We start from the raw sequence: 15,051 nt of genomic DNA on the forward strand, positions 1-15,051 counted from the left end.
TCATTCACATTGAGTCCCCTAACGGAGTTAACAATTATTATACGTGTTATATATAATTTTTTATTGGTTTCATACCTTATTCATTGCACGTCACTATATCACTTCTATATCACCAGTCACCTTATATTTATATGTATTGTGGTAATTCATAATTTGAGGATTTGAGAGATATTATTATTTTACATTGTTTTAAGATTATGACACAATATTTATTTGTGATATCTAATAGATTTACACCATTATCCCTTTGGGCAGCGCCAATTCCCTACCCCTTTATATACTTAATATTCAGATATAGCACTGCTATATTTTAGGGAAGGCGCAGCCCTTTCATTCCTTTACATCTCCATAGCGCAGCTTTCCTTTCTTTATCAAATGGAGTATGTTTTTTTTTTTTTTTTGCATAAAGTAGTTTTGTTCATTCAGCATACTATATTGGTGGTAGATCCAATTCTATCCTATCCTAAGAACCCCCGAGCCAGCTGAACAGTGAGGCGACAACCTTGCGATTAGAGTGTAGTATTTAGGACAATGGCAGCTTCCAATCGCTAGGGATTTAGCGTAGTGACTGTCACTTTAAGGGGCAATACTGCGGGGGTTAAACAGACCTCTGGTGCACATGGTGTACTAGATACATTAATGTACAGGTCATACATAGAGGAAGGAGGCAGTCAAAGGGTTAATGTTCTGGACACATACAGTGGCAGAATGGAAATGAGGGTTTGTTTCAGACAGGCATTGAATTCTAAAGCAGCCTTAAAGCACCTATAGTGTTAATGAGCGTTTTGGATGTGTTGTACAGGCATTCATGGTCAGGCAGCATTCCTCAAACGCCCTGAGAGATGGGTTTTTTTTGGCTTATTAAAGTGGGTTGTAAACCCACTTTAATTACTTTTACCTATAGGTAAGCTTATATTAAGGCTTACCTATAGGTGCTGTAAATATCTCCTAAACTTGTACCGTTTAGGAGATCTTTGCAGTGAATGCAGCCGATGAAGACATCGGTGCATGCGCTCTGAAGAAACGGCCGCCCGTGCCGTTTCTTCAGAGCCCAGTGACGTGACTGCGCGGGAGTGACATCACGCGGCTCCGGCCAGTAATACTGGCGGAGACAACAGACCCGGAAGAAGACGGATGAACATGGATGCGGCCAGCAGCGTGGACATCGTGGGCTTCGTTGGAGGTAAGTGTCACATAGTGTGCTAGTATGCGATGCATACTAGCATATTATGCATTTAATTTGCAGGGAAGAAAAAAAAGAAAAAACATTTTGAGGAGTTTACTTCCTCTTTAACCACTTAAGCCCCGGAGGATTTGGCTGCTAAAGGACCAGGGTTTTTTTTGCGATTTTTTTACTGCGTGACTTTAACGGACAATTGCGCGGTCATGCGACGCTGTACCTAAACGAATTTGACGTCCTTTTTTTCCCACAAACAGAGCTTTCTTTTGGTGGTATTTGATCACCTGTGCGATTTTTTGATCACGCGCTATAAACAAAAAAGAGCGTAAATTTTGCAAAAATAACAATATTTTTCACATTTTTTTATATGAAATTCCCCAAAAAAAAATGTAAAAATCAAAATTTTTTAACATTTTTCGGCCAATTTGTTTTATGCTACCTATGTTTGGTAAAAAAAATCGCAAAAAGCGTATTTTGATTGGTTTGCGCAAAAGTTATTGCGTTTACTAACAAAGGGAAAGATTTTTGTCATTTTTGGTGTTTTTTTTTTAACGCGTAATGGCGGCGATCTGCGATTTTTTTTTTTCGGTACTGCGACATTTCGGCGGACAGATCGGACCCTTGACTGACATTTTTGACACTTTTGGGGTTACCAGTGACATTACTGCAGTAATCAGTGCTATACATATGCACTGTTACTGCAAAAATGACACTGGCAGGGAAGGGGTTAACTTTATTGGACAGGGAGGGGTTAAGTGTGTCCTAGGGGCGTGATTCTAACTGTGCAGGGACATTCCTATTGGTGTAAAAGCAAAGATCAACCGTTCTACATAGTAGAACCGACAGATCTTCACTTTTACACAGGGAGAACTGACAGGCAGCTTGTTTACACAAGCTGCTCTGTCTTTCTCCCTTCACAGGAGCGATCGTAGTGTGACTGGCGGACATAGAGTCCGCCGGTCACACGCACTGACTTGTCTGTGAACGAGCCGCGGCGGGCGCGCGCCCGCCCGCAATAGGCTCGCAAGTCAGTGACAGGCGAGTGACGTACCGATACGTCACTCTGCCTGGCCGGGGCTGACCGCCGCAGTATATAGTCGTGCGGCGGTCGGCACCCGGTTAAGGCTAAAATAGGAAATGATCACTTTTGATAATTTGCAATCACACCTTAAACGCAACAGGTGGATTCTCTGTGTGTTTTAATAGAAGTGAATGGAGGCAGTTTCAAAGCTTCAACGCATGCCAAATTCTGCAGGCAGCATTATTTTTGCCTCACTGCAATGCTAAAGCAGCAGTGTGAACACCTCCATCCGTTTCCTATTAACAATTTTGAGTTCTAATAATAAGTGTTCGGAAAGTGTTAAAAACACGACCCAACCACTTATTTTCAATGCCTGAGTGAAAGTGATCAAAAGGTATAATGTTCACATGTGCAGAATAAGGAAGGTAAAAGGGTTATTATACCAATCACATGGAGGCAGCATAGGGATAGTATGTGTAATAGAGGAAGAAAACATGAGAGTTGCATATGTCACTGATAATGAATTAATCTGCAGCTGTCCCCATTCACAGGTACTACATCTCTTTCCTTACATTTGTAAGAAGGGGAGGGAAAAACACCGTAAACAGTGATCGCCAATCAAAGTGATCACATGGTACCCATCCCCTCCCATCAGCTTTGAAGGGTGTCTCTGTATATCAGGGGTGGGGAACCTTTCTTCTGCCAAGGGCCATTTGGATATTTATAACATCATTCAGGGGCCGTACAAAATTATCGACTTAAAAATTAGCCTGTTATATTTAGTCAAACATTTAATTAGCTCACCCCTAATGTGATGGCTGGAACTGCTTCTTTTTCGTGTGTGATGTTACCTGGTATTGATGATGTTGCTACTTGCAACTGGTTTTCCAGGTTTGCGTCGGTCAGTCTGGAGCACAGTCTTCTCTTTGCGGTGGTAAGTTTTTCCAAACACAGATGCATATTTTATGTCTTCTCAAAGTGGGGAATTCATTATTACTTATGTAACATTTGTAGAACTCAAGCAGTGGGAGATTGTTGTACCTAGTTTTCAGCACATCATTGCTTTGCAGCTGAATTATTTCAGGTTGTTGGTTATCAGACACCATCAGCTGGTTCCACATGGAATTGAACATCTTTGCTACACCTTTCAATTTGTTTACTTTTCATGTCCTTGACTTTTTCACTAAATGCCTCAATTAGTTTCGCACATTCACCAGCATATTTTGTCCTTCCAGAGTGGGGAAATGCACAGTGTTATTCTTCTCGAGTCGCACTTTCCGCAGCCTAGTAATGCTGGCTCGAGACACATGATATCAACGGAGCGAAAGTGTAAAGAGCGGCACCGTACTGGAGGAAGCATGCTGCAGAGCCGATGCTTTCGCTATCTGTCAGTCCTGACAGTCTGAGTGATATCAAACGCACTCCGCCTGTGAGGAGACTGGGCCTCCTCAAAGGTGGAGTGCATATGATATCACTCTGCCTGTGACTGTCAGGAGGGGGCCGGAACTATACAGGAAGCATTGGCTCCGTTCTGACAGCCAGGATATCGCGTGGCACTTGTGGGTGTCAGGGAGCCGCAGGCCGCATGCAAGAGACTTCCTTACCCCGCAGGAGACTTGGGATGTCTGGTGAAGGTGGAACACATGACCCTGCGTGCCTCCACCTGATTAAATAGTGCTTCTGCCTGCAGTGCCATCGGGGGCTGGACCAAATGATTTTGTGGGCTGCACGTTCCCCCACCCCTGCTGTATACTAAATGCAATTTATCCAGTACTGTAAATAAAGGGCCGCAATCCGCTGTTGATAGGTGCACCCGAGTACTGAGAGCTAGGCCCTAAAAAGGTTTCTAGGACATATCGTCTACATCTTCTGCCTCTCTCCCTGCCGCTGCTACCCTCCTGCTAATAGTGGCAATGTATTACATAGCAGGAGTAGCAGTCAAAATGCCACTGCTTCTTTGTGACATGACTCCTACATATAGTTTGCAGTTGTTAGATTCTATTTAATATTTCATAGATAAAAAGTGACCTTTGATCTGCCTAGGGCATCAAAAAGCAATAATTAATTGAAAAATTAAAAACCCTTCTCCAGCACAGCCTTTTTCAACCGGGATGCCTTGGCAAAATGCCTAAAAGCTGCATGCAAGCCAGCATATGAATGAGGGCATCCCAACAACCATAGGCATCATCAGTTGGTAAGGAGGATGCCAGTTCTCTGCATAGCATCCTTGTTTGACCCTCTCCATCAGCGTTGAGCTGAGTGATGGGGAGAAGAGAAACATTGGTTTGCAAAAGTGTATTTGCTTTGGAATAATAAATCACCTCTAACATTGGGTGTCCTACATTTGTGGATGTTGGTGCATTATGTAAAACTATTAGAATAGTTTTTACATTTTAAAATAGGGTGGCTCAAGTTTGTCCAAAATTTTTAAAGGGTGTCTGGTCTGAAAAAAAGGTTGAGAAACACTGTTCCAGCATATTGGCATCCTTAGACTGAACATTGGTTAGAAGAACTTAGATGAGTATATCTTACTTTACCAAGTAAGTACAGTCTCTTCCCCCCCTCCCATGGTTCGCCCAGGTCTCCCCGTCCCATCGCCACGTTTGCGGGCTGGTCAAAGACTGGAACAAAGCTGAATTTGGCTCTGATCGGGTCTGTGATGTAATAAACCCGGAAGCGATGTACTGAAATTACTTCTGGGTACTGGAGCCTTAAAGGCACCAGATTTTTTAAAAAAAAATTACAGTATTCAAAACAGCCAAACTTGATGTTTGAATGCTTTTAAGTGCAAAGAAGGGATTTGGGGTCTTTTAAACCCTCGGATGCCTTTATACAGAGCACCTGCCACTGCCTAATACTGTCACAAGGGATGTTTACATTCCTTGTGACAGCCATAAAAGTGATCAAAATATATATATATTTTTTAAAAAGAAGTGTAAAAATAAATAAAATAATTGAAAGTGCCCCGTCCCTCCGTGCTCGCACGCAGAAGTGAACAAATAGGCAAGTCGTGCCCTCATATGAAAACTGTTCAAACCACACATGTGAGGTTTTGCCACGAAAGGGCGAGAGAAATAATTCTAGCACAAGACCTCCTCTGTAACTCTAAACAGTTAACCGTTAAAATGTTTTAAGCGTCGCCTATGGAGATTTTTAAGTACCAAAGTTTGTCGCCATTCCAATCATCTTTCACATTATACAAAAAAGTTGGCTAATGTTACTCTTTAGTTTTTTTTTATTCATAAAATTGTATTTCTTCCCAAAAAATTGCATACAGTGGCATTCAGGCACTGAGATATACCCCTGGAGAGATAACTGTTGTATACACAAAAAAAAAAAACAGCCAAGAGTTCTTCTTTAAATTAGTGAACGGTTAAAAATATGCAATACAACAATCTTATGGATGCTCCTTGTGGCTCAAAGCAGATCATCGCCCAAAAGGGGAAGTTCTGCTTATTTGCCCCCCCCCCCTCCTCTTTTAGGTTTTGGCAATTTCTTTTTTTTGGGGGGGAAGTGGATACCTGGTTTTGACAGGTACCTGCTTCCAATCCCCATCAGATTGCCATGGTGATTTGAGTGGAAGTTGCACCCGCCCCCCTTCCCTTGCATGCCTTCTGGGACATGTCACAGGTCCCAGAAAGCTAAAGGACCATTCATAATGCGGCTCTTGCATGCATAGTGGGAAGCCAGCTGTGAAGCTGCAAGCAGTCACACCTGGCATCCCAAAGTAAACATCCCATCGCCTGAACCTAAAGACTGCCGATGAGCCGCCTTGGGTGAGGACCACGCCGGATCCTTGGACAGGTAAGTGTCCTATTATTAAAAGTCAGCAGCTACAGTATTTTAACTATTTTTTTTTTTGTTTATGAGGTAAAGAACCACTTTAAATAGTTAAAGAGGAACTACAGTCTACTCACATAATTTGTAATAAAAACATCTTTGCCATTCTCAAGCTTCCCCCCAACCACTTTGCATATTATTTTATATATATATATATACATATATATATACACACAGTGATTCTGTACTTGCCAAATATGCTGCAAAAATCTCCCTCCACTAAGTCTGGATGCAGCCATTTTAACTGTGGGCAGCTGAAGCTGCTGCCTGTTCACTTCCTGGATTTACACAGGCACAAATACACAGACACTGACTCACACCACTGCGTGCCTGCACATTTTTCCTCTCTAGATGAATACACATGGATCTCTGCAGTTTCCTGTTATCTCCACCCTCATCCAGCTGTGCAACTATGATTGGCTCTCCTATGACTCATTGCTCCCCCTCACAAAGAGAGAGGGCTGTTAATGATGTCATTAACCTAGGCTTTTTACCAGACAAGAAAGAGGAAGTGGGCTGTATAAGGTATTTACTGGCAGAAAAAAATGTTTTACTATCCAAAAGGGCAGAGGATTTAACAGAGGGAAAGATGAAAAAATGACTAAGAGCCGCTTTAAGTATCTAGTGCAGTTTACTTTAAATTTAAGTTGCAAGTGCCAAAGATCACATGGCTATTCATTTGAAGATTCTGTCCTAATAAATGTAATTAATTCAGTAACATAAAATAACTTTATTTCTACCATTTATGCATAATGTCTTTTACAATGTTCAGCACAGACATGGGAGTAAGTCACACATGTGCAAGTCCCAAGTTACTGTGGCGAAAAGCAAGCAAGTCGAGTCCCTGCTAGAAGTCAAGCAAGTGAAGTCATTTATTTTGGTCAAGTCACAAATTAAGTCAAAATACTGATCTACCCCAATTTTCACCTTTAGATCAGTTAAAAGTCAGTGGTCAGGAAAGGTTTTGTTTTATTTTCTTTTTTTTTAAATCAAGATAAAAAAGTTTATTGAGAAATCGCACATAGAAACAAAGATTGCAACAGGCAGATTGGATCAAAAGCACATCTACAAATAAAGGCACAGAATCGTAGACAGATCTCAGCAACATAGCCAGTATACAGCATGAATCAAAGAACAGCCTGAACCAAAAACATAACGCAAGGCAACAGTCCCATAACCCAGATCAAAATAATTCCCCCCAATCTAACCTCCAGTGGTCTACCCCACCCCCAGCAATTAAAGTAACAGGCGATCTAGGATCAGATCCGTGGGAGCCATCCCCGGACAGCTCAACCAGACTCCCCAGACTTTCTGGAATTTGGCCGGGGCACCCCTATGCAAGTAAATGTATTTCTCCATGCGAAGAGTGTTGCCCAGTTGCTCCAGCCAGAGTCTATATGTAGGAGGTTCCTTATCAATCCAGCGTCTCAGAATAAGTAGTCGGGCTTGAAACAGAGCTCGTGCCGCTGCCTCCCGTAAGTAGCAGTCATCTATAATGTGATCCAGTATACCCAAGAGGCAGTGCTTGGGATCCAAAGGAATCGCCAAGCCCAGAACCCTGTTTATAGTGGAGGTCACTGAGGTCCAATACCGATGCAATTTCGGGCATCTCCATAATAAGTGTATAAGGTCCCCCACATCCCTCTCACATCTATTGCACACATTGTCCGGGCGGAGACCCATAGCATGTAATTTTGCCGGGGTATGATGTACTCGTAGTAAGATATATAATTGGGATACCTGATGGGAAACATTGAGTGAACATATTCTGACTGACTCCAAGGCCTCCTCCCATTGCTCAGCGGGTACCTCCCCCACATCTTCGCTCCACTGGTCACACGCCTTGCACGGATATCTGTCTAAGTATGAACCCAGTAGGGCTGCATAACAAGCTGATATAAAGCCCTTAGTAGAGGTATATTGCTCCATAAGGAAAAATACCGGTGTGGAGGACAAGCTGGGGTGGGACAAGGAAGGTTGAGCCCGGCACGCATGCCGAAGCTGCAGGTAATAGTACTTCATATTATGTGGCAAGGAAAACCGAAGTTGCAATTGCTCAAAGGGCAGTAACTCCCCATTGAGCAGGATGTGTTTAAGATGGGACACCCCATACGTCAGCCACCTACCAGCCTGATCCAGCTTGTCCAGCTCAGGGTAAGAACGATTATGCCAAATGGGACTATAAGAAGTATATCCGGTAACCAGTTGTAGCTGTTTGGCCTTATCCCAGATCTTCTGAAGAAGTCTATAGGTAGGGTAGATTTTATTGGATTTAGCAAAAAGTTGAGCCTCCAACCCCTCAGGAATGCCAGTGGCACCCGTAAAATACCCCATCAGTTTTAGAGCCGGACCGCCCCCCGTCCCAGCCATCGCCCCAACCAGGTGCTGCAGCTGAGAGGCTAAATAATAAATCCAGGGATTAGGGAGAGAAAGGCCTCCCAAATCCCTAGGCTTCTGTAGTTGCTCAATCCGGATCCGGGCCGCCCGCCCCCGCCATATAAGAGTCCTGAATAACGTGTTGACCACCCTGAATATTTTCAGCGTAATAACCACTGGGGAGTTGTGCAAGAAATACAAGAGCTGCGGCATCAGAACCATCTTAATCAGGTTCACCCGACTCGCAACCGATAACCACAGCTTGTCCCAGACCCTAATCGTATCGTTTGTTTTATTTTCAACATTAACAAAACTGCTTAGTGTTTCTTTCTTGGCATATTAAAGAAACACTTTGAATGCCCAAACAGCTCAAAATCCTTCATCCGGTCGTGTTTCAAGACCACAGTCACTAAAAACATGTTAAGTATTTTGTTAAACAGCCAGTGTCCTAAAAATCAGAACACAGTGAGGTGTTTTAAGTGACTGTGGTGTCAGAAACATAACAGGCACATTCATTTTACTTTAACACATCTTGAGAAAATGAAAATATTTAATAACTTAAAAAAGTAAAGTCATTTCGAGTCATATGTCTCAAGTCAAAGTCAAGTCTCAAGTCATGAATACCAAGTCAAAGTCAAGTCGAGTCTTTTATTAGTTTTAATCAAGCAAGTCTCAAGTCCTCAAACTGGTGACTTAAATCAAGTCATGTGACTCAAGTCCCCCACCTCTGGTTCAGCAAATGGATGGACACCCTTTTCTAGTATATTATCCTGGACAGAAGGATTCTCTTTAGGGGCAGTGTACATATAAATGGAGGAGACTGAAGTGAGGATGCTTTATCACATATACAGTATAAGCACAATATAACCCGACCCTGGTTTGCATACCTACTCTCCAATGCCTACAACGAGCCTTTATCATTTTCACTTTTTATATAAGCCAGTAAAGCTTTAATTCTCACAGACATATTTAAAAAAACAAAGGCTTGTTACAGTATGGAGGCCCCTTTCACACTTATGCAACGCGATTTTACCGCGATTTTGAGCAATGGCTCAGGGCTATATACCTCAAAATGCATTAAAATCGTGCCAAAGTAGTGCAGGAACTACTTTGAAGTCGGTACGACTTCAAAACGCACTGATATGAATGGGGCTCATTGAAAAAAATGGAAAACGACTTGTCATGCGATTTTGCGGTCCAAAATTGCGGGACAAGTCGCACTAGTGTGAAAGGGGCCTTAATGCAAGGTCTGCCCTGTTCTTATGGGAAATGGTTAGCCACAATAAAAACAAACAGCCAAACAGGACTCCATCAGACTCCAGTTACAGCATCTCTCCTCCTGTGTAAAAGTCCAACTGGGTTCTAGCATTATTCAGATAAACTAAAATGTTTTGCAGGAATACGCAGACCCTGCGCCTTGTTGTACGGTATGCCTATATACAAATTCTTGCAATACTGCAAAGTAAACAGAAAAGCTGAGTGTTTTATTCAACTAAAACATGGACCTCCTTCTCCAGCTAGTCGGCTCCATGTTGAGCAGCAGCATGTCAACTGATCTGGTCATGCAAAAAGGTTTTTTTTTTTTTCTTAATAGCACCATTGAGAGCTACTGAATTTTGCACTCAAAGCGAATAGTTCTGCCCTACTAATGGACTGTTAAAGAGGAACTTAGCCTATCTTAAAAATTACAAGGTATCTTTAGATATGTTTAGTAATGGCATTCTACAGATAACATATAGATAATTGTAATTGCAGGCTTTTTTATTCTTGGCATACCTTCTCTTTTCTTTCTCCCCATTTATCGCACGGTGGCCATTTTCACTAAAGGCAGATTAATCCACATCACTTACTATTTAAAAACCCTTTGCTTGCCTCCCGTAACATGAGACAGTGTAGATCACTGGAGAGGGAAAGCACCCACAATGCATGTGTGAGGCCCTGGTTACATCACCAGTGCCTGAAGCAACTAAGTAGTGGAAAACAGTAATTGTTAGTAAAAGCAAAGAAATGTTATAAAAGATTATTTCATATCCACATGTAGAGCAGTATGCTGATGTGATTTTCAGTGAAAGGTCGGCTTTAAACATGGATACACACTGGTAGGACATGTGCTTCCTGTGTCACAAATGTAACCTGTTACTGCATGTTTCTGTAGAATATGCAGAATGCTCAAATACTGTGCCAGTGACAAGTAGAATCATTCTTGCTTTCCTACCTGAACCTTCTCCTTTCCATCAGGAAAGTAAGGGGCAGATTTGACTTTTGGCCTTGGACACATGATCTATAAAAAGGAGCTGATCCACCTAATGTAACGAATTCCCATTCATATGACTATTTTTCATCACACATGCTATACAGAATTTTAGGAAAGGTATTTTATCTGCACTGGCTATATATAAAAAAAAAACTCCCTGTGCTTGGCAAACCTTTAACTCACCAAGTAGCAATAATTAACAAACATTAGTAAGGAGGAAGAGGAATTAAACAAATAGAAGGAAGATAATGAAATACAAAGAAGCTACAATGACACTGCCATGTGTGGTGTGAGCAGTGTAAGCAATTCATATACTGTATATCACATGGAAAGTACACAAAACCTGCTCTTTCCATCTTTGTATTTGGGTTTCCTTCAGATAGGAGCCCTGACTTGGCCTAGCTTTCTGTGAGCAAATGTGTTTGCCAAGGGCTTTAAAGTAGTTGTAAACCCACTTTAAAGACTTTTACCTATAGGCAATGTTCCCTCTAATTTTTTACTGTGCTGAGCAAATAAAAAAATTTCTGAGCGCAAACCTTTAGATTGAGCAATGGGGGGGGGGGGACGTCAATGCAAAGTGACCAGCTTGCCCCAATCAACTGCAGAGTGCCACAGCAATGCCCCCAATAAACTGCAGAGTTCCACAGCAATGCCCCCAATAAACTGCAGAGTGCCACAGCAATGCCCCCAATAAATTGCAGAGTGTCACAGCAATGCCCCCAATAAACTGCAGAGTGCCACAGCAATGCCCCCAATACATTGCAGAGTGCCACAGCAATGCCCCCAATAAACTGCAGAGTGCCACAGCAATGCCCCCAATACATTGCAGAGTGCCACAGCATTGCCCCCAATAAACTGCAGAGTGCCACAGCAATGTCCCCAATAAATTGCAGAGTGTCACAGCAATGCCCCCAATAAACTGCAGAGTGCCACAGCATTGCCCCCAATAAACTGCAGAGTGCCACAGCATTGCCCCCAATAAATTGCAGAGTGCCACAGCAATGCCCCCAATAAAATGCAGAGTGCCACAGCATTGCCCCCAATAAAATGCAGAGTGCCACAGCAATGCCCCCAATAAAATGCAGAGTGCCACAGCATTGCCCCCAATAAACTGCAGAGTGCCACAGCATTGCCCCCAATAAATTGCAGAGTGCCACAGCAATGCCCCCAATAAACTGCAGAGTGCCACAGCATTGCCCCCAATAAACTGCAGAGTGCCACAGCAATGCCCCCAATAAACTGCAGAGTGCCACAGCAATGCCCCCAATAAATTGCAGAGTGCCACAGCAATGCCCCCAATAAACTGCAGAGTGCCACAGCAATGCCCCCAATAAACTGCAGAGTGCCACAGCAATGCCCCCAATAAAATGCAGAGTGCCACAGCAATGCCCCCAATAAAATGCAGAGTGCCACAGCAATGCCCCCAATACATTGCAGAGTGCCACAGCAATGCCCCCAATAAACTGCAGAGTGCCACAGCAATGCCCCCATTAAAATGCAGAGTGCCACAGCAATGCCACCAATAAACTGCAGAGTGCCACAGCAATGCCCCCAATAAATTGCAGAGTGCCACAGCAATGCCCCCAATAAATTGCAGAGTGCCACAGCAATGCCCCCAATACATTGCAGAGTGCCACAGCAATGCCCCCAATAAACTGCAGAGTGCCACAGCAATGCCCCCAATAAACTGCAGAGTGCCACAGCAATGCCCCCAATAAATTGCAGAGTGCCACAGCAATGCCCCCCCGCGACCCCGTGCACTTACCTCACGGACGGTCACGGCACTCTGTCTTCAGTCCCCGGCTTCCAGCTTCCCGCGTCTCCATCCTCCCGAGTCCCGGCGCCTCCTCCTCGGCCAATGGCATGAAGTTGGCCTTTCGGCCAATCAGGAAGCGGGAGGACCCGCTCCCTGATTGGCCAGGAGGAGGATCCGTATGACAATAGCGAATTTTCATTCGCTATTGTCACACGATGGGCGTGCTCTCGGGGTGCACGCTCTGCTCCCTGGCCGCTCCGTCTGCGGCTGCGCCGTCTAACTAGGTGCTTGCGCGGGACGTAATTTCCACTGCGCGTCCGCGCACGCGCGCACCTTAAAGGGAACACTGCCTATAGGTAAGCCTTAGGCTTACCTATAGGTGCTATAAATATCTCCTAAACATGCACCGTTTAGGAGATATTTACAGTGCATGCAGCCGATGAGGTCATCAGCGCAGGTGCTCTGAAGGAACAGCCACCTGTGCCGGTCCTTCAGAGCCCTGTGACGTGAACGGCGGCTCCCGCGCGCGGGAGTGATGTAATCGCACCTCCGGCCAATCAGATGGCCGGAGGATGCGATCCAGGAAGCAGGACGGCCGAACATGTCGGATGTCCTGTTGCTGAGCGGGTGGCACTGCAGGGGCTTCGTTTTTAGGTAAGTACTTCATAATAAACAAGCAAAAAATTTGGGGGAGCATACCCATGTATTTCTAAAGCTGGTGCAGCTATGAACCAAAAGACATGTATATTAGAAAAGAATAGCGCACACATGCAAAAAAAATTACAGTACTACCAAATTTGAAGACAATCCATAAATAAAAATGGGGATTTGGTCCCACCATATGGCCATATAGTGCTCAAGCCCACCACTACGTCAAAGTACCCCATTATCAGTGGGTCCTACACTATCCATGAAAAAGAGATGAATCCAGCCTTTGTGTGCGCTATTCTTTTTTTAATATTAAAGTACTTCATAATAAGCTAATATGCGATGCATACTAGCTCATTATGCTTTTGTCTTTACAGGGTTTTTTTCACATTTTTTTTTCAGAGGGTTTACTTCCTCTTTAAGAGAGTTTATAGAAAAACGGTAGAGGCGCCTGTAGACTGTGAGATACTTTAACCACTTTACCACCGGAGGATTTTGCTGTCTTCCGTCCAGGCCACTTTTGCGATTCGGCGCTGTGCGACTTCAACTGACAATTGCGCGGTCGTGCGACGCCGTACCCAAACGAAATTTACGTCCTTTTTTTCCCACAAACAGAGCTTTCTTTTGGTGGTATTTGATCACCCGTGCGATTTTTACTTTTTGCGCTATAAACAAAAAAAGAGCGTTTATTTTGAAAAAATAACAATATTTTTAACATTTCTTTATATGAAATTCCCCCCAAAAAAGATGTAAAAACCAATTTTTTAAAACATTTTTGGCCAATTTGTTTTCTGCTACCTATGTTTGGTAAAAAAAATCACAATAAGCGTATTTTGATTGGTTTGCGCAAAAGTTATTGCGTTTACTAACAAAGGGAAAGATTTCTGTCATTTTTGGTGTTTTTTTTTTTTTAACGCGTAATGGCGGCGATCTGCGATTTTTTTGTGGGACTGCGACATTGCGGCGGACAGATCGGACCCTTGACTGACATTTTTGACACTTTTGGGGTTACCAGTGACATTACTGCAGTAATCAGTGCTATATATATGCACTGTTACTGTAAAAATGATACTGGCAGGGAAGGGGTTAATTTTATTGGAGAGGGAGGGGTTAATATATGCCTGGTGCTTACTGACGTGTAGGGGGGGAGGTGACTGAGTGAGTCATGGACAGATCGGATGTCCAGCTATGCTGAACAGTCCGATCTGTCACTCCCTGTCACTATGGAGATCCGCCCGCTTGTGTTTACACAGGCGGGCGGATCTCCACACTAGATCCCCGGCGATCGGGGCAGAGCAGCGACCTCCCCTGGCCCGACTCCCGCTGTGAATGAAAACAGCGGGAGCGAGCCTCCGGCGGCGCGCAAGCACCGCCCAGAAGGGGGAGTGTCTGACGACGTTAATACTACGTCGTCAGACGATAACGAACCACTTTGCCGCAGTACTATTACCGTACTCGGTCGGCAAGTGGTTAATGAAAACACAGTAAAATTACACTCACATGTAGGGAGATAATCAGGCACATCTAATAAGCTCAATTGTCAGGTGTGTCTCGGGTGTCAAAGGCTCACACTGGAGCTGTTACCCGCAGTGCTCCTGCTATCTCAGCCAGCCGCATGGTGCAAAGATGGAAGAGAACCAGAAGCGAAGGCGGAGACACGCACTGAACCGTAGTGTCGGGTGAGATGACGTCACCGGGCATGCTCGCGATGCGTTTCAGAGCATGCACACTTGGGATTGGAGATAGTGGGTGCTCCTTTGTGATGTCATCGGACCCAACGCTGCAATTCAGCGTGTGCCCCAGCCCTTGTTCTTGGCTCTCTTCCATCTTTGCACCATCCGGCCAGCCAAGACAGAAGGATCATTGGCAGTGACAGCTCCGGCGTGAGCCCCTGACATAGGAGACACACTGAACAATTGAGCCTATTAGATGTGCTTGATTTTATCTCCCTACATGCGAGTGTAATTTTACTGTGT

This window comes from Pelophylax lessonae (assembly GCF_965119305.1).
Source record: "Pelophylax lessonae genome assembly, chromosome: 4".
NCBI lineage: Eukaryota > Metazoa > Chordata > Amphibia > Anura > Ranidae > Pelophylax > Pelophylax lessonae.